At 40.1% G+C, this 23,881-nt stretch overlaps 1 protein-coding gene and 1 pseudogene across 5 annotated transcripts in view; one reads left to right on the top strand and one right to left on the bottom strand.

Moving 5' to 3' along the window:
• The window catches only part of GRM8 (glutamate metabotropic receptor 8), a 618,543-nt gene that overhangs the window by 334,137 nt on the left and 260,525 nt on the right, over nucleotides 1-23,881 (bottom strand). The gene's annotated exons all lie outside the window — the stretch shown is intronic.
• LOC132775539 (small ribosomal subunit protein uS13-like) lies at nucleotides 1,167-21,186 on the top strand (annotated as a pseudogene).

Genomic DNA, 23,881 nt, shown 5'->3' with positions numbered 1-23,881 from the left:
GGAGCAATGGGAGTTAAAAGGGCATTAAATTTCTATATCTGCATTGTGTAGAAACAATCCTGGTTAAGCAGGATTTTAACCCCATTAAGCATTACCTGAAGGATTCCACATGAAAAAAAATAATACTGAAGGAGGCCTGAAAACAGAATTCTACATAACTATACTTATCCTGGGAACAAAAAGGTACTGTCATTAAAAAGTCAGAGAAAGGCTGAAAGTTTCTTCCTGACTGATGGCGGAATGTATAATGGAAAAATGTTAAAAGAACAAGGAAGTTGAGAACAACATTTTTCAAGGAGAATTCAGTAAGCGTCAGTCAGATTTCCAACAGCAGAAGATGAGTAGGGAAAAGAAAACAGAATTAAATCAACTAACATAGAATGAACACATTGTTATCAGTGAGGAAACTGCAACAGAATAATAGGTTGGTTTTTGAAAGATGTACCTCACCATTTCATTCAATAATAATAATAATAATAATAATAATAATAATAATAATTCCTTATTTATATTCTGCACTCTCTCCCAAAAGGGACTCAGAGCAGTTTCCAAAGTATAACAAAAATGGCAAACAGTCAATGCCAAAAGCAAACAAACAACAAACAATGTCCAAGGTAGTTAACAGTCCCTGAAAATCTTCCCATTACAGATGATAAAACTTCGTTTAGACAGTAAAGGACAGAGATAGCAACAGTTTTTCTGAGCTCCCCTGGGCCCCCTGCAGATGATCTGCATTTACAGTTACTTTCAAGTCACCTGTCAACTTATGGCACCCCATGAATTTGTCCAAGGGATACTGAGAGGTGGTTTGCCATTGACTTCTTCTAAAATATAGCCGGTAGCACCTGGTATTCCCCATAGTCGTCTTCCTTTCAAGTATGAACAAGGCCCTGCTGAGCTTCCCAGATCAGACAGAATTTGGTGCCTTCAGGCCATTGAAGACACCCATTGCTAAAGCTCCCCCAAATTAGCAACCTCAGAAGCTTCCTTCAAATACAGTGCAGCTTGTAAAAATACATGTACACTGTTCTGCTTTAAATGGGACAACCATGCTTATATACCTGGTCTCCTGCTTCTTTGCCTGGCTTTAAAAAATCCTTCCTGATTCCAAACTTTAAAAAAAAAGAAAAAAAGAAAAAGAGCAAAGAGTATAGTTACAGGACAAAATGTCAAAAGCATCATCAGCTCGGGCAACTTATCCTGAGATAAAGGTGGAAGAGCTTGTCACAGTCAAAGGCTCAGCTAAACTGAATGGAGAGAGAGAGAAAGCAAAGAAAAGAAAGAGAGCAGTGATTCAACCCCAGCAACTTTGTCTGCCAAGAAAACAACACTGTAGAAAACCAGATGGAGAAAATCAGGGGCCAGGTGAAGATAACAAGAGATGAAGTGGGTAGTGACTTGGCCCCATAGCAACTTGGCCGTGTTGCTGGTACACAACTGTCACAGTGATGACAAATACCTATTTCTCCTTTTTCCTGTCAGAGTGCCAGATATTCTGTCCCAATCAAGCTTTCGTCAATCATGTCATGTAGCCTCCCCTCAAGAGGAGGCCCCCATGCCAGTGAAGTCAATTCCTTGGGCTGAGCCATTGAATGAGGAACAATAGCCAGTGTGTGAGTAGGATTCAGAGAAAGGAGTGGGTGTGGAGATGATAGCACTGACAGTAACAGACAGGTTCAGATATTTTTAAGAATAATAACTTGGCCTAGAAGAGAAAGGGTGGTAGTGGTTTTGTTTCTCCATTATTAAATGTTGGTATCTAAGGGTTTAAGTTGTTTTCTTTTCTTTTAGTAGCAGCAGTTTTGGCAGATGATGAGGTTCCTCCAGCTATCATAAACTGCCTGATCCTGCTGCACCCAAACACCTTTTCCCATCAGGGATTAGATAAATAATGCAGGGAGACTTGTCCTCAGCACAAAGCCTCCCTTGAGAATTCTAGGAAAAGGTGGAAAATTGGCAAAGCTCTCATTTAAAATCTGTGACTACAATGTAAATGACTCTCCCATTAAGTTGCAATTACCTGGCAACCTGCTACTTCCGATAGACACCCACAAAGCTTCTTCACACTTTTCTACTTCTCTGACAGTCTGTCATTCTTTCAGCTGGATAGCATCACTGGTTTCTTCAGTAAAAACTATATGCTTGGCTTTGTGCACATTTAAGATCCCAAAGGTTTATTATCCCTACAGAATCCTTATCCAGTCCCCTAAGACTTTGGCTAATATCATGCTATTTGTTGACTGTGCAGTATGCTAAACCCATGCCCTGATGTATTTAAATAGGAGGGAAAATTAATAATTCATCATAGTTTACTTTGAAAGCCTCAAGAAGCACTCAGCATCTAGGCTACTGAAGTATATTGTACTCTGATGGATGATAGATGCCAGTATCATCTTTTATGAGTCCAAGATGGAACTGAACCTTGTTGAGTGAAGTGCTTTGCTGCTGTATCATGAAATGTGTGACTCTGTGGGTATATATTTTTTTCAAAGTGTATTGTACATGTACAATTTCTCCCACCTTTGAAGGAGCAGCAGCAGAAGATGAAGAAGAAGTGTCACCCATGACCATCTTGCCATGTGTATATGCTAAGAAATAACTGCAAGGGCTCTTCTTACCACCAGCAAATGGGGAAAAAATCGCATTTTTGCAACTATGCAGAAAAAGCAAACAAATTTCTTTTTGTTTTGTATTTTCCACTCTTTGTCTTTTGTGACAGTGAGAGCAAGCTTTCACAGCTCTGAAACCAAGAGGCTGAAGAAAGACCTGAATTGCAGGAGAGAAGGGATATGTATGAGTGAGCATCACACAGCCTAAAAAACAAAAGAAGTTGACTTGCACATCTGAAACCAACCTAATCCAGTTTAGGGAGTCACATTCCTTGACAAAAGTTCTACCACCTCATCATATGCCCATCCTGCGCTGCTTCCCCTCCACTTTCAGCATGGAGCCCTTCCCATGATGTACAGGCACTTCCGGCCAGACTGGGGGGGGGGGCATGGTAAGGTGGGTGATGCAGGGTGTGGAACAAAGCAATGGGTTCTCCACACACTCCACCGTGAGCCCATGGATTTGCCACAAAATGCGGCAAATTCATGAGCCTTCATTATGAGATTAGAATCAGAAGCTTCAGTATGAAGATGTCTGAGATTTTGATACCATTTAGGTGATGCCATGTTATTTATTTATTTATTTATTTATTTAGGGGGGGGGGGCTACAAACCTCTTTTGTATCCACCATATCCAGCTATATAGTCTAATCATCTCTATCAAAGGAAGCATCCTTTGGCACTGATGCTTTATGTTCTCTTAGAAAAGTAGAGATGAGGCTAACACTGATTAAGAAAAGCAATGCTGTGTTCATGCCTCCATCTTCCTTTACCTTAATAAATAAGCATTAGCAGAAATCATCTAGATGCATGGTGGAATGCACGAGCACAAGATGCCAGTACCATAATCCTTTTATCAGCACTCTGAGCCTAGATATCTCAAGAATTATATCCAATATACTGTTTCTTAGTTACTTACTCAATTAGTCTATTTTTTGATTTCTTAAAAACATAAGAATCTTACTAAATGAAGCTAAAGTCTTGGTCACTCTCGAGCACTGGAATTTCCTTGCCATTCTAGGCAAGTTCCATGTCTATTGTTAAGTGCTTTATACTTCCAGAAAATCTTTGGCATTTAAACTGACTTAATCCTGGATGGGAATGTTTATTGTCTTAAAAAAACAGACCACTGTTTATGTGTACAAATGCCCTTCAACTTAATTGAGTTTCACTATTACTAGCGAAATTACGTTTTCTAAAGGGATACAGAAGGGGCTGCGGTGGTGCAGCAGGTTACACTGATAAACTGCAGAACTCTGCAGAACTTGCTGATTGGAAGGTTGGAAGTTCAAATCTGCAGAATGGGATGAGCTCCCATTGTAACCCCCAGCTTCTGCCAACCTTACAGTTTGAAACCATGCAAATGTGAGTAGATCAATATGTACCCTTTGAGTGTTCCATGCAGACATGTTGGACAAATGATCTAAGAGGCATCTGCGGACAAAGCTGGCTCTTCGGCTTAGAAATGGAGATGAGCATCAACCCCCAGAGTCGGACCCGACTAGACTTAATGTCAAGGGGAAACCTTTACCTAAAGGTATATAAATTTAAGAAATAAGGCACACTATGGCCAACCATAGTGGTTCACAAACTTGGCAACCTCAGTCCAAGGAAAGGCAACAAACAGGACATCAAAACACTGGTGTTTCCCTGTTCTTTGTCCCTACTGTAGCAATTGGTGGTAATCCAAATTGGTTCAAATAACAATGTGTCAACAGCTCACCTTCTAGCAACTGACTAATCCAAATACCTCTGAAATCCAAAGTGTATTTTACCTATAAACAGGGAAAAGAAATCTATTATCCTATAGATATTAGACTTCAGTGATAAGGCCTGAATTGTAATGTTTAAACATCATGTTGACTACACAACCCTAATCAAATGTCTCATATCACTGCTAAAGTAATCACTAATGATTAGTCTAATTTGTTTCTAAAGCCGTATTTCTAAAGCCATATAAAGCAGTGTCGTCATCACCAGGTTTTGTAGAAGTAATTTATGTACTGCAGTGAAAGATCAGCATCTTGATTTTCTGAGCCTTAATTTTATCACACCTTTATATTATGAGAGATGGAAAGAATCAAAGTATGAAACTTCTCAACACAATGCACAATGAATAAATTTCATAGATAGATATATTTTCATTAATGCCACATACTGCACAAGCTGATAGTCTCAAAGCTCTTTCCAATGCCTGTCTCACATAGCATTTTGTGCTTTTAGAATTGTTCAAAGAAAGCTACTGGACCTGTGGTGTGGAGCTTATGACTAACTTCAATGACTCACTATTAATTCAGCCCACTACCTGAACTTTCAAGCTGTGATTATGTATTACTGTACCATATATATCTGCAATCATCTTCTCTTCATTGTTTGAAGATTTACTCCCTTAAGAAAACTTATCAAGAAACAACCAGTATAGATTTCCAAGTTGTTCTTATTATTGTGCACCTTTAATTATGGCAAGCTTAAGGTGAACCCAACATGAGATCTTCTGGGGGAGGTTTATTCAGAGGAGGCTTGGCTTTGCCTTTGTCTGAACCCAAGAAAGTCTGATTTGGAGCAAGGTTTTCATAGCTGTGTATAGATTTGAACCCTGGTATCCCAGTGTCTTAGTCTAATGCTCATACCACAATACCTTGCTTGCACTCAGATTTCAAAGTTCAACATCCAATTGCTAGCACGTGTCATCCAAAGTAGACTTACCACCTCATCACACTAGAGCATCTATCTGGTTTCTGCTTCCTTCAGAATTCTGGGGTTTGTAATTTAAGTAGGGGCCTTTAAACTGTTCAGCCAGAGAGGTCCTGGGCTTCACTAAACTACAAAGCCTAGGATTCTGCAGGAGGCAGCAATCCAACATAAAGTGGATAGATGCTCTAGTTTGATGAAGTCATTACTGAATCAATATATTTGACATGTGTTGACAATTCAGAAATTGATTCTTTGCATCTACTCCAGCCATCTGATTTAGGTCAAAGTCTTTTAATTACAAATATGAGAATTACGCATTATGTTAGGCAATAAGACATTGTGTTTAGTAATAATTTTATTAATACTGTACTTTATTTAAAAGTTTGGACTAACTTTCTCATGGCTCAGCTTTTATGCTCATAACCACTGTAAATTGTTGTTGAGTGTCTTCAAGATATTTCTCATTTATGACAACTCTAAGGTTAACCTATCATGGGATTTTCTTGCCAAGATTTACTCAGTGGTTGTCATTGCATTTATCTGAAGCTGACTGAGTTTTACTTACTCAAAATCACCCAGGTTTTTGAAGCTGAACAGGCACTTAAATCCTATTCTCCAGACTAGTATTCAACATCCAAATAACTTCACCACACTGACCCTCACTGTGAATTGGCTGTTCTCTATATTACAGATCCAATCATATCACTGAATTTCTATGCTCTATGGCTGGACAAAGCCATATTGGGCTCACTACACACTACATCAAGGACTCAGCCCACTTCATAGAAAAAATCAGCAATCTCAAGTTAAATACCAACAACAAACTGATCAGCTTCGATGTGGTGTCTCTATTTACCATGGTCCCGGTAGCAGACACCATGGCACTCATCAACCAGAGGTTGCCAGAAGACATCACAGCTCTGTTTCACCATTGCCTCACCACCAGCTACTTTCAGTGGGACAATGAGTTCTACAAACAGAAAGATGGAGTAGCTATGGGGAGCCCTCTCAGCCCAGTCATAGCTAATTTCTACATGGAACACTTTGAAGAACAAGCCCTTGAAACAGCAACCAAAAAGCCCATGATATGGTTCAGATATGTGGATGACACTTTCACCATTTGGAGCCACGGAGAAGAAGAACTCAACGGGTTCCTGGACCATCTTAACAGTATCCACCCAAACATCCAGTTCACCATGGAAAAAGAAAAGGAAGGAAGACTGCCTTTTCTAGATGTCCTAGTCATCCGCAAACCAGATCAACAATTGGGTCACACCGTTTACAGAAAACCCACACAAAGAGATAGATATCTACATAAAAACTCCAACCATCACCCAAGTCAAAAAAGAAGCACCATAAAAGCCTTGGCAGACCGTGCAAAAAGAATCTGCAAAGTCCACCTCCTCCAAGATGAACTGAACCACCTCAACTGGGCTCTACAGGCCAATGGATACTCCACCTCAGACATCAGAAGAGCTGCAAGAACAAGAACAAGCCTCGAGAATAAAGACGAAGATCCTCCCAGAAAAAAGTGTTCTTGCCATACATCAAGGGAACCACTGACCGCATAGGGAAGCTGATGAGGAAACACAACATACAAACTATCTACAGACCCACCAAGAAAATCCAACAAATGCTACCTTCAGCAAAGGACAAGAGGGATCCTGTCGCTTCTGCAGGAGTCTACCATGTACCATGCAGCTGTGGACAAGTCTACATAGGGACCACCAAACGCAGAGCCCAAACACGAATCAAGGAACATGAAAGGCACTGCAGACTACTTCAACCAGAGAATTCAGCCACAGCAGAGCACCTGATGAACCAACCTGGACACAGCATTTTATTTGAGAACACAGAAATTCTGGACCACTCTCACAACCACCATGTCAGACTACACAGAGAAGCCATTGAAATACACAAGCATGTGGACAATTTCAACAGCGCCCCTCCCCCAACACCAACGGCCACTCTGGGGCCAGAATAAAGAAGGGGAGCCAGGAGGACATTGCCATCTTGTCCCCTGTGACATCAGCGCCCCTCCCCCAGCACCAAAGGCCACTCTGGGGCCAGAATAAAGAAGGGGAGCCAGGAGGACATTGCCATCTTGTCCCCTGTGACATCAGCACCCCTCCCCCAGCACCAACGGCCACTCTGGGGCCAGAATAAAGAAGGGGAGCCAGGAAGACATTGCCATCTTGTCCCCTGTGACATCAGCGCCCCTCCCCCAGCACCAACGGCCACTCTGGGGTCAAAATTGTTTTTATACTATGTCTTGAATTTTGTTGTTCCTATATTGTACACCGCTGTGAGTCGCCCCTGGGCTGAGAACAGCGGTATATAAGCAAAGTAAATAAATAAATAAATAAATAAACCATGAAAATGAACAAAATCTGGCTACCAGTATTAAAAAAAAACCTCTAAAATTGCAACAGCACAACAACAGAGAGGAAACAAACAAGGACATCTAATTACCTCTCAACAAAAGTTTGCCCCAGGCGCAGTCAGGCCATTGTATGCTAATCAAGGTGGCCAGTTGAAACATTCACACCTAGCTCTAGCAGAGAAGAGTTCTTTGTCTCACCCTGGTCATGCCACAGATATATAAATCCTTTTGCCTAGTTCCAACAGACCTCACTATCTCTGAGGATGCTTGCCAAAGTGCAGGCGAAACGTCAGGAGAGACTGCCTCTAGACCATGGCCATACAGCCCGAAAAAAACTACAACAACCCAGTGATTCCAGCCATGAAAGCCTTCGACAATACATCTATCCTCTTTATTTATTCTTCACTGGATATCTTCATCATCTCCATTTTGTAGATAGTAAAATCTCTGGACAAGGATTCTGTTACATTATCCACATTTTATACAGATTCTATCACACAGCAGGGTTATAAAATAAGATCAAAGTCCCTGCCAAGGTCCAACATAAGCCTGTGATATCCATCCAGCTACTGTGAATGGAGACTTGTCATAAACATCACTCACTCATAGTTTGTCTTGTTTGTGCAATTAGTCATCACAGCTTTATTTAAATACTTGAAAGTAAAGGGAGGATTCCAGCCCAGGAAGCAGAGAGTGAAAAGCATCTTGGTGCTCAATCCTTAGTTAACACTATTGCAAAAGCATGAGCAGACTACTCTCTTTCAGCTACCATTTCTTTCTTCATAAATTCATGAGGTATTAGTGCTCCTATAATATAGATTCTCACTAACAAGTTCTTGCTCTTATGTCTTGTTTATTACCCAAACTACTTACATAAGGATAGAAAGATCCGTTCATTTTGTGGGTCAGGTCATCTCTACGCCCAAAATTTTTCAGCATAAGTACACATTTTCCCCCATCCTTGAACCACCCCACAGGCTAATCTATCCCTGACTGATTTGCTTTCCTCAACAATTTTTTTTACTTTCCCTCTTGTTTTAGTTTTAATATTTAATTAGTTATATAACACACCTTTGTTGTTTTATTCTACCACTCCTTGTTAGTAATGGCTGCCTGACCTGTTTGTTCTCTGCAGAACTTCCTGATTCCTCTGTGATTTAAAAAAACTTGCCTCACATTTTGTTATTATCACGTTAAAAAACAGCAGAAAAGTATACTTCAGCACATCTAGGGCGTAGGTATTTCTCATGCTAACCAGTGGAATGAAATGACAGCTTTTCTCCTTGCTATGCTTCAATTTTTCTATGGCTTTATGTATCATGAACCCCAGATTCTCAGTTCCCAAACAAGATGTTTTCTGCTATTAAGCAGAAGTTAAATTAGTATGCAGGAACACAAGAGAACTATTAGAGTCTATCTTGATGGTTGTAAACTTCTTTAGCTCCCACTGCCCAAGACGTAAGCCATGATAGACTCATCTACATGGGCTAAGTAGCCCACTCTCACCACAAAATTGTTTCTGTCTGTTTTCATGATCACCAAGGACTTCCAGGCCTTATCACATGGTGAGTTGGGTTCATTTGTGAATTTGGTTTAGCCCTGTGTTCAGGAAAGTCGGATGATGCTCCAGAATTTGGCCAAAAGCCTCACAGCTTTGGCACAGTGTGGACAGCATGACAGAGTCTGATGTGGACTATCTTGTTGTCACATGGGTTACTGCCATTACCAGACCCTTTCCCCTGTTTTCATCAGCATTGGGGAAGGAGAGAGATCATTGTCGTTGCTACTACCAGATGGATGCAGAGCTCCATGAGAGCACCTGGCTGTCACAGATACCACATGATGACATCAGCAAATGCGCCCATGCAACCAGGAAGAAGGAGGGACATCAGCCAAGATGATGACCAGGACATAAGATGTCCATGACAGAGGCTGTCAGCAGCAATGGGAACAGGGAAAAGGTGACAGCCTCCTACACTGAAACAATAAATAAAAGCCAGATATGTTCTTTGCATATAAATCCCTTCTTTGTATCCCAATTTTAACATAACCACCTTTAGCTGAAGCATCAGCCTGGGAGTTGCAGGTAAGTAAGAACTAGATTCAGTCAAAGGGCTATTCTAGTAGAAGAGAGATAGGGAACACTACTATTGCTCTATGAACATGACATCAAAGTAACCAAGCTCACATGTGGAGGAAGATAGCCCCCTACTCCATGCCCTCTGTCATATTTCATCCTTTTTCTGTGAGCTCACAGCAGTATTGTGTGTGTATGTGTAATTGCAGGTTATTTGTTTCTGCAAGTTTATGTGCAAAGCTACTGTACAAGTTTATGTGCAAAGCTACAATAAACAATAAGGAAAATAGCAGCCAGTTAGAGATAATAGGTTAAGTATCCCTTATCTGGAATTCCAAAATCCTAAGTACTTCAAAATTCAAATTGTCAATATAGATGGCTGAAATATGATCTCCTCACAAAGGGCAGATTTTGGTAGCATACACCGACTCTCCCCTACTTCACCCATGGAGCCCACCAGCTCTTATCAAACAACAGCAGGGCAACTCCCTGGGTGATGTAGGGCGGAGTTGCCACATGCCATCACCACAGCATCACAGGAGGCATAAGAAGCAATGGGGGGAAGCCATGTGGTCAATGCTTCCCTCCAAGGGATCAGCAAATTCTGGAGCCGGACAATGCGGGGCATGGGGCACCAGGTTCCCCATGCCCACCGATGACATGAGGCAATTCCAGTGGTTGTGTGACAAAGCTGAAAGTGACATCTTTGCTTTCTGATGGACCAATGTGTACAAGCTTTCTTTCATGCACACAATTATTGCAAACCATCAGTCTATGTGTATAAGGTGTATATGAAACATCAATGAATTTCATGTTTAGACTTGGATCCCACCTCCAAGATCTCTCTGTATATCAATATAGATGTTCCAAAATGTGAAAATACTTGGTCCAAAGTATTTTGGATAAAGGGTGCTCGACCTCTATCTTCTGATGTGCAAATATAAGTATCTAGGGGCAGGCAACATAACAGAAATGTTTATTTTAATATCTCAACATTTGTTTTTCTCAAGTGGCTGCAACAGTACTTTTCCAGCAGTAGCAAATAGCAATTTACAACAGAAGAGGAAATTTTCTTCAAGTAGCACATAATTTACTTAGTGCTACTAAATGTGGCAATAAATTTAAGGGGCACTTCTTGAAGAAATAGCTTGCGGGCTTTTTCAAAAGTATTAGCACTATCCTTCACCTGTATGGCATGACAGCTGACTGATAATTCCTTATCCAAGAGCAGAAACTCTCTGATTACTATATGTATAGAACAAAGGAAAGCGGTTATTATCACTGGGAATAGCCCTATTATTGGGTGGACAAAGACAGGCACCTCAAATTTCTGGTGTCATGAAAAGAAAGATAATGGTTAGTCATCAGTTTATAATTGTTGCTTTTCTGTTTTGCTTCTTTTGTTTTACTAATGGGATCAGGGAAAGGATTGGCTGGGAGCATTTCTGTCTCATGTGCAAAATAATTTGGTCAGCCTGGTTAATGCATCTTGATTGGAATATTCCAACTGCTATTGTGCCTCAAGCAGCAGAAAGGTTTGGTTCACTTCCAATCATAGTCATAGTTATTGATAACTATATGACACTTGCAATTGTTCAAAGCATTTCATAGACCTTATTTGATACATTTTCCTGCAAGGTGTATCTGTATGATTATACTTCATTTTGCAGAAGTATAATCTGTAGGCTTATTACGAATTCCAGGTAATTTTATGTAAGAAACTAGACTCTGGAAAATTTCCTTTTTTGAATCACATCTCCCAGGATCACAGGAGCCCTCTGTGGCGCAGTGGGTTAAAGCCCTGTGTCAGCAGGACTGAAGACTGACAGGCCGCAGGTTCGAATCCGGGGAGAGCGCGGATGAGCTCCCTCTATCAGCTCCAGCTCCTCATGCGGGGACATGGGGGAAGCCTCCCACAAGGATGGTAAAAATATTAAAACATCCGGGCATCCCCTGGGCAACGTCCTTGCCGGTGGCCAATTCTCTCACACCAGAAGCGACTTGCAGTTTCTCAAGTCACTCCTGACACGACAAAAAAATTGCAGATGGCTGGGGGACAGGAATGAAGGGAGGGGAGAGGGAGAGATAAAAAGCAGAAAAGAGAATAAGACTTCTTGATCTGGTCCTTCCTACATCATTAATTCTTTCTCTTGATCACAATGCTACAGCTGTAGACCATCTTCTGATATCTGTGAACTTTATATGGGCACTTGGACACTCCATAAAGAAGAGTGTAGGATCATATGGATCTTCAATCCGATCTAGAAACATAAAAGCTTATAAACCAAGCAAGGTAGGAGCCCCCGGTGGCGCAGCAGGTTAAAGCCCTGTGCTGGCAGGACTGAAGACCGACAGGTCGCAGGTTCGAATTCCGGGAGAGGCGGATGAGCTCCCTCTATCAGTTCCAGCTCCTCATGCGGGGACATGAGAGAAGCCTCCCACAAGGATGATAAAACATCAGAAATCATCCGGGCGTCCCCTGGGCAACGTCCTTGCAGACAGCCAATTCTCTCATAACAGGAGCGGTCGCTCCTGACACGACAAAACAAAACAAAAAAACAACCAAGCAAGGTATGGGGAGGATGATCCACCTCAAATATTTCGACCTATTAGCCTTTCTCTTACAAATGTTACCATATTCAACAAGACTACCAGCACACTAAAGAAAGTATTATTGTTGTTGAGTTTTAAGGCAAAAAACAATATAAAATACAATATAGTGTTCAAATAAAACAGAGCATATTTAACATAAACTTTAACATATATACAGACATCTCACATGATATGGAAAAAGATGACATCATGTAAAACTAACATGAAATTCAGTGGGTTAGATGTGGCATATCTTTTAATTTAGTTAATTTACCACTTTACAATAGAAATATATTCAGATTTCTTTTCATTCTGTTACTTTCCTTCCAAACATGAACCTGAAATTTATCTGAATAATGGCTTGTCACCACACAGACCTAATCTTTTTCTGGCTTAAAGGTATGTACAGATGGAATGGCCAAGAGTGAAATATGAAAATAAATGTTATGTACATTTACCACAGTAAACAAAATATGTTTGACCCAATTCTACCTTTCAGGCTAGCAGCCAGGAAAGATAATTGGCTCTCTTTTTTAATATTCACAAGTTATTTTAGAAACAGAGGCATTACTTTAGTGATTATGCAGATCTGGTCCCCTCTGAATTAAATTGACTGCATCTGTCAATATTACCAAGTGGATAAACCTGAAGGTTTTTTGAGGGGGTGGTTTTGAGCACTTTATTAATTGTTATTGGGGGGGGGGGGGAATGGGTTGAGTTTTAGATATAGCTGTAAACATTGATTTTTAAGACTATAACTCTAAGTTCCTCCAGTCAACATAGTCACTGACCACACTGGTTGGGTGATCCTGGGAGATATGATTCAAAAAATGAAATTTTACAGAGTCTAGTTTCTTACATAAAATTACCTGGAATTCGTAATAAGCCTACAAAAATGTAGCAAAATATTATATAATCTTGAGTTAAATACTGGTCCAAATCCAATTAATAATCCCAGTTAGAATTGACCAAGTAAATCAATGGGATTAGGTAAATCATCACTTGAAGGAGTCTATTCTCGTTGGGATTAACAATCAAAGGTAACTAACTGGCACAGCTTGTCCATTTTCCCAATGGAATAGAGATAGTGCAGATGAGAAGATACTACATACCTGCCTCACTATTTCCCAGGTCTTTCCTGATTAAGGGCATTTACTCTTGCTCCTATATCTATTTTTTTCATCATGGTAACATGTAATAGATACAGAGCAGGGAACATTAGGTCCTGGGACCTAATCCCACCCTCCTGTAGTCCCAGTCCAGTGCTTTAGGCTTCTCGATAAGGTCACATTTCACATGATACTATTGTCAGAAGGTTGTTTGTTTTTTCTTAAAAACATGTCTACCCCTTTTAAAAATATTCCCTTATTTATCTAAGTCACTTGCAATAAGTGCTCAATTGGAGGGGGGCATCCTTTTTCCTGTGATCTTCTCAACACAGAATATTGCTTCTCCCATGAACAAGCGGAAAGATGTACCAACTCTTACCCTAGGAAAAGGGATAATCAAATAATGGCACCAGATGTTTTTCATGGCCTCCAACCCACTCTTAAATGTCCTGTTTTTCCCCTGAAAAGTGGGTTGACTTTCACTCCAAAATGCCTATATATGCGTTTAAAAAAAACTACTTCTCCAAACAAGAAAGGTAGACTTCCCATTTCTCAAGGTTTTCTGGAATTATTGACAATCTTAGTGACCTTGTGTCCAAAGGAGGGGAATGACTTGAATTAACCTGTCCTAAGATAAACTAACTATTGGAAAGCCAGAGAGAGGGAGGGAGGAGAGGAGAAAGGGGAAAGACCCACTGATCTTTCAAACTAATAAAGTACAACACTCAAGGAGCAATGCTTTGAAGACTGACTATCTTGGCCAGAGGATAACTGCATATGTGATCAGTTGGGGACCCCTTCCCCCAGCACCAACTGCTGCTCTGGGCCAGAGTAAAGTGGGGGGGGGAGGGGACCTTGTCTCCTGTGCTATGCTAATAATATAATATAATGTAATATAATATATTGTATATACATATAATATTTACAATATTATAATGTAATGCAATATAATACTAAGATATTATAATTTCATATTTATATTACATGTAATATTACTAATAATATTACAATATAATGGTATAGTACAATATAGTAATATTTAATACTGATATTATACTATAATATACTGTATGTATATATATTTTAAGCTGCTCTGAGTTCCCTTCGGGGTGAGAAAGGCGGCATATAAATCTTGTAAATAAACAAATACTGACTGCTGCTGTCGGCTAGTGTGTCCTTGAGACTTATCAGCATGGTCCCTAGCTATTATTCAGGAATTGCTTCATTTGTTTTGCCCATAGCCCTGAACATGTCTTTACTTCTGAAGAGCTTCAACTCCCAGTTTTGTTTCCCTAACTCCTTTCTGGGATTTCACCTCTTCATGGCCAGCATACAACTGACAAAAGAACTCTATTAACCTTACCAGACTCATTGCCCTACATTGCCCACCTCACAAGTGCATCATGTAAGTTCACATGCTATGCAAGAATGACTAGAAGCTTTTAACACATATTACACAAGAGAAGAAATGCTGTTAGCTGCAGAAAAAGTCACTTAGCAATGATATGAGTGGTCCATTAATTAGATTATATAAATGTCTCTAGATCTAATTTGCATTTATTTGAAGTACAAGTTGTCAAAGAAAAATTCCAATATCTTTCAGTCTAGATAACTGAATCTGGAATTGTCACAGATTATTTTTGTGTACATTTCTTCTCCTTTCTCCTCTGATGGTTCCCTCTCTCTTTTCTTTTATCACTAGAGTGTAGGTTAGAAACCTAGGTTAAAATACCTCTCAACAACATGAAAAGCATTAACACATTTTCCTCTGCCCCATTTTCACCAGCTGTAAAAAACTGAACAGACTCAAACTAAATCCTGTGCACTTCTTCAGCTGCTCTCATTGCAGGACACCATTGGAGAATTTAGCAACATTAAGGCCTGGCAATACTTCTTCCATAATGGAACAGCAAATAGAGTAATGTGCTAGCCAAAGAGGAAAGAAATCATTTGGCAGTCTTGGCTTTAAATAATCCTACTGAAGTCAATCTTAAAAAAAAAAAAACCCACACACACACTATAATCACAGTATTGGTATCATCCCTGCTGCAGCTTTAAGAGAAGCCTGCAGGGTTTGGCTATAAGATTCGGTTCAAAGGATCAGGCTTATGAAAAAGGCCTGGTGTCTTTTTAAGTGTTAAATACCAAAAGGTGAAATATCCTTGGGGGTGGACCAAGTTTTAGGAACGGGAGCTGCTAATTATCCTTGACTGTGTCATGGAAGAGCAAAATGATTAGCACAAATAATACAGCCCTAAGGAGTGGATGCAGAACCAGGGGAGCCGGGGAATGACAAAATGTGTTTTGGAAGGATAACACAGTCTCTCTGACTAAAGGGGGAAATGCTCAAGCCAAGAAATGTAAAAGAATTCTCCACATATCATTCCTTCAAAGGCTTGGAGACCAGAGAAAAGAATGTTATTGTAACTTGGAAACACTGTCTGATAGTTTTCCTAACACCCTATTTTAAAAATTATTTTATAGAAGCATATTTTAAGTGCATTTCCTTATCTGTGGCTAAAAACCGAGAATGCAAAATCCAAAGAGAACGCAGAACAAATTTCAGTTGCTTTTATTTTGTGGAGTTCTTTATGAATAGTATAGCTATAACTTAGGGCAATGTTCTCAACCTGGGGTCCCCAGATGTTTTTGGCCTACAACTCCCAGAAATCCTAACAGCTGATAAACTGGCTGAGATTTCTGGGAATTGTAGGCCAAAAACATCTGGGGACCCAGGTTGAGAACCACTGATTAGGGCATATCTACACAAGCAAAAAAATTCAGGCTCACCATGACTGGAAGACTGGCTGTCTTCACAATTTATAGCTACCTCTTGTGAGTATCCCCGAGAGTGTTTAGCTTTAAAATATTTTGCCCCACTTTGGGAAAAGTTTGGGAATACTGTGCAGTTTGTGAAACTATCCCATGGTTTTGCAGTAATATAGATGGCTGGATTGGATTCATTTTGACACAATCCATTGTCCAGATGGGATGCCAGCACTTAGAACTTCATTAGTGCAAGGAAAGGGGATTGAATGTGGTCATGTTGCAACCAACACTGCTTAGAATCATAGAATAATAGAGTTGGGAAAGACCACATGGGCCATCTAGTCCAGCCTTCTGCCATGCAGGAAAAGCACAATCAAAGTATCCCTGACAGATGGCCATCCAGCCTCTGTTTAAAAGTTTCCAAAGAAGGAGCTTCCACCACACTCCAAGGCAGAGAGTTCCACTGCTGAACAGCTCATATGATCAGGAAGTTCTTCCTAATGCTCAGGTGGAATCTCTTTTTCTTGTAATTTGAACTCATTTCTCTGAGTCCTAGTTTCAAGAGCAGTAAAAAAAAAAAACAAGTCTGCTCCCTCTCCCTTATGACACACTTTCACATATTATGCATGGATATCATGTCTCCTCTGCAGGCTAAACATAGCCAGTTCATTAAGATGCTCCTCATAGGACATGGACTCTGGACCTTCGATCATTTTAGTTGCCCTCCTCTGGACACCTCTGAGCTTGTCAATATCTCTTTTGAAGTGTGGTGCCCAGAATTAGACACAGTATTCCAGGTGAAGTCTAACCAAAGTAGAATAGAGAGACACCATGACGTCTTTCTATCCGTTTTCACACCTAGCACCACTCATCCTGTATCTTTGCATTTCATTTTTTCTGCCTAAGTGTAGTATCTTACATTTATCCTTGTTGCAATTCATTTTGGCCCTCTCTAATTTGTTAAGGTGATTTTGAATTCTAATCCTATCCTCTGAAGTATTAGCTATCCCTCCTAATTTGGTGTCATCTGCAAACTTGATAAGTATGCCCTCTAAATCTTCATCCAAGTCATTTGTAAAGATGTTGAACAGAACTGGGCATAGGACTGAACCCTGCGGCACAGGACTAAACCCTGTGGCACTCCACTAGTCACTTCTTTCCAGGATGAAGCTGAACCATTGGTGAGTACTCTCTGGGTTCAGTCACTCAACCAATTACAGATCTACCTAATGGTAGTATTGCCTAGTCCACATTTGACTACTACGCTTGCAAGGAGGTCATGGGGGACATTGTTGAAGGCCTTACTGAAATGAGATATGCTACATCCACAGCATTTCTTGAATCTACCAAGCTTGTAACTCTATTGAAAAGGAGATAGGATTAGTCTGGTATGACCTGTTTTTGAGAAAACCATGTTGGCTTTTAGTATTCATAGCATTCCTTTCTAGATGATTGCAGACTGCCTCCTTAGTGACCTGCTCCAGAATCTTTCTTGGGATTGATGTCAGGCTGACTAGATGGTAATTGTTTGGGTTCTCTTTGTTCCCTTCTTGAAGATAGGGACAACATTTGCCCTCCTCCAGTCTGCTTGGACTTCTCCTGTTCTCCAAGAATTCTCAAAGATTATTGCTAGTGGTTCTGAAATGACTTCTGCTCTTCAATACTCTTGGATGTAGTTCATCTGACTCTGGAGACTTGAATTCATTTAGAGTTGCCATGTGATGAAAAAGGGGTCATTGGCAGAGGTACCAGCATGATCAGATGATCTCCCTTCCTTTTGGGTGGTCATATTGGTGTCTCTGCTGATGCCAGAAAAGGACACTCCAGCAATCTGGAAAAGGAAGGAGAATTATCCCCTCCCATGCACACAAACACATACCTTCCCCTTCTTCGTGATGCTGTGTGGGCACCATATTCTGATGTTAGCAGGGATTTTGAATGTATTGAGCTTCAATGTTCCAGGCAAGGACAGGTACTTTCCAATGAAAACCACACCACCAACTGTATAGGGGCAGAGTGTGGGTGGAAATTGCTGTTAGCTGTATCTTTAATGCAGTATGTTGTTTGGCTCTTAGTTCTAGACCTTGACTCCTCAAACAAGAACAAGCCATTCTCATATATCATATCTCCCTTTTCACTCTCTGTGAAGTTGAAAAAAAATTAAATAGGACACAGTGTTCTCAAGTGTTTCCTTATTCTGCAAACAGAAGACCGTAAAAAGATGTTACTGTCCAGACTATTGTCCAACTCATGGCACTCCAAGATCTCAAGAAGATACTTTTTCCATCACTGACCTATTTAATTCTTTTAACTGAAGATACTGTGAAGTGAAACTTTGACTTTTGTGTTCAGAACATGTGCTTTATGGTCCCTCCTATTACTCTCTCTAATGTTAAAACAGCACATGTAGTTTGCAAGTAATAATAATAATAATAATAATAATAATAATAATAATACATTATTTATACCCCGCTACCATCTCCCCAAGGGACTTGGTGTGGCTTACATGAGGCCAAGCCCACAGTACATCAATAAACAAAGGCAATAACAAAACAAGTCCTCTATGATATTCCTTCTTTGTCAAGACAAGCTTTATCTACTCTGCTTAATCAAGACCTCTTTCAGGAATTTTGTTTCTCCCTCTTTCCCTGTTAGGAGTTGAATAGATTGTACAATTCTTCTTCCCCACCTTGAGATAATGTGCCAAATGTGGGAACAGGTGGAGCCTTGGTACACATCGCAACCATAAAAGAAGACAGAGCTGGAGAACGTTGCCCCAAATAAGATAATTACCTCCCAAAGGAATGTGGTCATATTACTTTCATAAAGAATGAGGGCAATAAGTGTTCTGTTAGAGAAAGCCTTAGAAACATACCAAGCCTTTTTGTGAGGCAAGGTTCTATGACAGAGAGAGGGTGATTTGGAAGGACTATTGCTCAGACATAAAACAAGTACTGAGAACAGAAAACCATTAGTCTAGCCAAAACTGAAAAGTGCAGCTCCTGAAATGCATTTCACCCATAGATTTATTTTCTGTGGGTCCAAGGATTCCCCCACATCAAGAAAAAAAAAATACCAAACTAAACACAGGCTATTGAAATGGAATTGTATCAAGGGGGGTGCTTTCAATAATTTGACATGTGATGAAATCTGTCCAAAAGGGGGTTTATTTATTTAGATTTCCCTCCCACTCTCCAGAAACTCACTTCTGGTTTGAGTAGGAATCCCTGCCCTCAGAAGCAAAATTCTGAATCTTGTTTCAGAGGAAAATCATCATCATCAAACCTTGAAGTTTTCAGCAATTTTGAGTCCTTCCCCTCAATTTTTCAGAATTAGCAAAACTATATGTCTCACATGGTGTGAGTTTCCCATCCATGCAGCAAATCTGGTTTTGCCATAAAATCTGAGCCAGTACATGAACTCCATATATAACCACTATCCAAAATGACAGTGTGTGTTGGATACAGTTCCTTTGTACAAATGATATTTCATTTTAAGCAGCACTTTTCCCAAGTTTTCCAACTAATCTATTACCTTTGATTTTAGTCTCGTTATCTATAGCATATTTTGGGGTCTGTCAATTAGAAAATACACTATGGATGTATCAAAGTATTTCATATCTGCTTCAACCCAGTGCCAAAGAGAGTCTTGAACTCCTTTCACTGCCAAGCTCTTAATCCTTTTTTATTTGGAGAAGAAAAAAGTCAGCTCTTTAATTTTATTTGTCTCACATGTACTCCACACAAGCATTTTCTACCGACATTGCTTTTACAATTTTGAAATAACTTGTTCTTCTTCTGCCATTCCCTATGTAAAATCCTAGTTCTCTCAAGGACAGAGAGCAAAGTGGAAAACTTTCATACAAAATTACATGTCTCCTTTTGTAGTAAAAAGCCAAAGAAAGGGTAGAGAGTTTGACATTCCACCATTATTATAATTTGTCCATCAGGAACCTGGCTGCATGATGCTAAGCCTCAATGTGCAAGTTATGATTTGTGCTCTGCAACCATAAGTTGGACATTTCTTTACACCTGATTGCCAGCCAGGCCCTTAGAGCTCAAGGCCCTTATGTCGCCCTTATGGGCTGAGAATGGCGGTTAATAAGTGCATCAAATAAATAAATAAAGGCCCCCTCCTTGCTGGCGTTCAGGAGAAGAGTGAAGACCTGGCTCTTTGAACAGGCGTTTAATTAAGCAGTGCAATCAATTGATTGAGATTGGAACTTGGAACTTGGAATAATAGACGAGGAGATCGGATTATGACTTTATTGATGAGACGTGATGGATTAGTTATATGGATGTATTGTTGTTATATTGTTATACTGATGTTTTGCTATGTGATTTAGTTGCTTTAGTTACTGTTTTTTAAATGCTAATACTATTGTTGTGCACTTGTATATTGACCTGGTTGTAAACCGCACTGAGTCGCCTACGGGCTGAGAGAGTGCAGTATACAAATAAAGTAAATAAATAAATAAATAAACCATCAAAATGGCCTTCCATTCCCAGAGAAGTTCCAGCACATTCTTCATGTCCTCAACACCAACATTGATGGATGGAGGAAGATCGCCTTTGCCATCACTGCCATCAAGGGAGGGTGCCGGCGCTATGCCCACATGGTGCTGAGGAAGGCCAACATCAACTTGACCAAGAGGGCCAGCAAACTCACAGAGGATGAGGTGGAGTGCGTGATCACCATCATGCAGAACTCCCGGCAGTACAAGATCCCCGACTGGTTCCTCAACAGGCAGAAGGATGTCAAGGACAGGAAGTACAGCCAGGTCTTGGCCAACAGGCTCGACAACAAACTCTGTGAGGATCTGGAGCACCTGAAGAAGATCCCACTGGGGCTTGTGCCACTTCTGGGGCCTCCATGTCCAAGGGAAGCACACCAAGACCACCGGCCGCAGGGGTAGGACTGTGGGTGTCTCCAAGAAGAAGTAAGAGAGGCCCCTTTCTGCACGCAATACAAACAATAAAAGTGAACCCTTTTCAGAAAAAAATGGCCTTCCTTGTAGTTCTTTGGTGAGCAAGAGTCTGCAGGCTATATATTTTTTAGTCTGAGTTGTGTGTATATGAGTATATTCTTATCATAGTTCAAGAATACATTGTAAAATTGCCACATATAAATATATTACCAAATGAATTCCCTCTCCCCATAAATGAATGGCTAGGCAAAACAAAATACCAGAAAACAACTGAAATAACATTTAAAAGTTATATTAACTCAGAATGCATATAGAAGTTCACAAAAGTCAACAACTTTAGACAAAAATTGTTGATTTTTTCCATATGATTTAACTCCTAAAACCCAATTTCTCACCAGTTGAGAAGCAAAAGTCAGATTACCCAGACCTTAGGGCAGGGGTGTCAAACCCATTTTCACTGAGGACAACATCACCCTCAAAGGGTCGGTTATAATTGTAAAACTATAAATGTAACCATATATAATATGTAAGCCTTGCGGGCCACATAAAATGTTGTGTCGGGCTAGATTCGGCCTGTGAGCCTTGCATCTACCTCTATGACACCACTATTTGGTTAATTCCCAGATTTTGGCGGGGGGGGGGGGGGGGGAGTCTTTTCCCTCTATTATTAAAAGCTGAAAATATTTTTATAATGTTTAGTTACTGTCGATAATAGCTTTAAATGTCAATGTGGGATTCTTCCATTTTCAGTCCCACTCTTTTGTTGTTATCCCCATCTATCTATTTTCCATGGGATGTTTGGTGCCCCCCCCCTCTTTCCACCACACTTTTTTTTAAAGATACTTCAGCATATATAATTTTCCCTTTTAGACTCAGCACTCCCATGATTGCAGGAATAAAATAGACTTTGCTTCTGTTGCCCTGATACAATAATACATTCACTTAGTTGTATACAAAGATAATTATTTTAAAGGAAACAAAATAAGAACCTGCAACCATTTGTATACCCTGTCCTCAATTTCCAACTATAAAATGTTTTTAAAGGAAAAGAAAGGGATGTTGTTGCAACTAGAGTCAACCCCCTTGGGCCTTAATATATCTAGGTCAGCCCTGGATATACTGACTGTGGGCCTGTTTGCCCAGATGCTGCTTTGTCTGGCCCATCATTGGGTGGGCTTCAGATGTTGGGCATCGAGACACCCTCAAGACATCACAGGCTGACCTGCTGTCATGGTGTGATGATTTCTGAAGTCTTCTCCCCCCCCCCCCCCAAAGTCCTAAATCAAAAAGTGAACTGGTAAGGCTATCTGTGCTTCCTTGTATTTTAAATCATTAATGTGAAAGATTTGGGAGGAAAGCAAGTGTCCTGTTATTCAACATCAAATTATGGTCTTGCTAGAATGAACACTGAGCTGTAAGAGAGGGGAAGAAATATGCACAGATGCTTTGAAATACTGTATAGTGAATGACAACAAAAGAGCATGGCTTGGAAAGTATTTTGCCAAACAAGTCCCAACACTTACTGGAAGCACTATATTTCTGAGTCAGTGTGCTCAGAAAAAGCAGAAGTTTCTGAAAAGCGGCATTTGCCCACATATACAATTAAGCAGACCACAAAATGTGAACACTGTGCATTAGCGGGCATCATTATTCCTGTAAACTATGCCACAAAGAAAAGCTAGTTTTATAGTGAATCTAATTTCCTTGTGGACCATTTACCAATAACTTTCCCTTTATATTCAGATGATTGATAGACGTTTTGACAGGCTAACTGCTGGGATTTGGGGGTGTTTTCTTTTTAAAGCTGGGTACAATAACATGGTGGGCTTTTTTCTTTAAAATATCATTATTCTATTTTAAAAAGTGATATCAAGCAATTATGTACAAAAAATATTACCAAGGAAGGAAATGTGTCCATATGTATTTTCAGCATTATTAATTTCATACGTGTATTAGTCATTCGGGAGGTTGGATCCAAATATAATGAATAAAAAATATCAAGCTATATGAATTGGTCTGAATAAGCCATCTAAATAGAATCAAATTTTGAGTTTCAAATGGAAATGAAGTATCTATGGCTTGGGCTTTTCTTTCTTTCCAAATGAAGTACTCCCAGACATAGAGAAGCTTTGGATCTGTGGATGTTTTGATCTGTAATGCCCCAAATACATCACTATTTCCTGTGCTAGGTGAAGTTGATTTGTGTTCCAAAATGTCTGGTGAATGAACAGTTCCCCATCCAAAAAGAAAGTATGGAACTGAGACATTGCCAATTCCTTTGGTCTCTCGGCTTCTTCTTCTTCTTCTTTTATTACTAGAAGCATGTAACACTGTTTTGTAATGACATAATTTCCATATGTTGTGCAGGCTTCAGAAGGCTCAAACAAATAACGAACATATGTAGGTAAAAGGTTCGTAAGGCTAAGACACAAAATGAGCTCAGGCTTGCCAGAGAGATTAAGAACAATAAAAAAACGTGTTATTTGTTATGTCAGTAGAAAAAGGAATAGAAAGGAAAAAGTTGGGCCTCTGCGTGGAGAGGCTGGTGATGCGGTAACAGAAGATAGGGCAAAGGCAAAGCTGCTCAACACATTATTTGCCTCAAAAGAAAATTGAGGTTCAAGATTACCAGTATGAAGCTGAAGAGGTAATAGGAGGCAGTCTGCAATCACTTAGAAAGGAATGTTGTGATTACTAAAAGTCAACATGGTTTTCTCAAAA

The sequence above is a fragment of the Anolis sagrei genome, chromosome 5, assembly GCF_037176765.1.
Source record: "Anolis sagrei isolate rAnoSag1 chromosome 5, rAnoSag1.mat, whole genome shotgun sequence".
Lineage (NCBI taxonomy): Eukaryota > Metazoa > Chordata > Lepidosauria > Squamata > Dactyloidae > Anolis > Anolis sagrei.
This window is presented reverse-complemented; position numbering and strand designations above follow the sequence as displayed.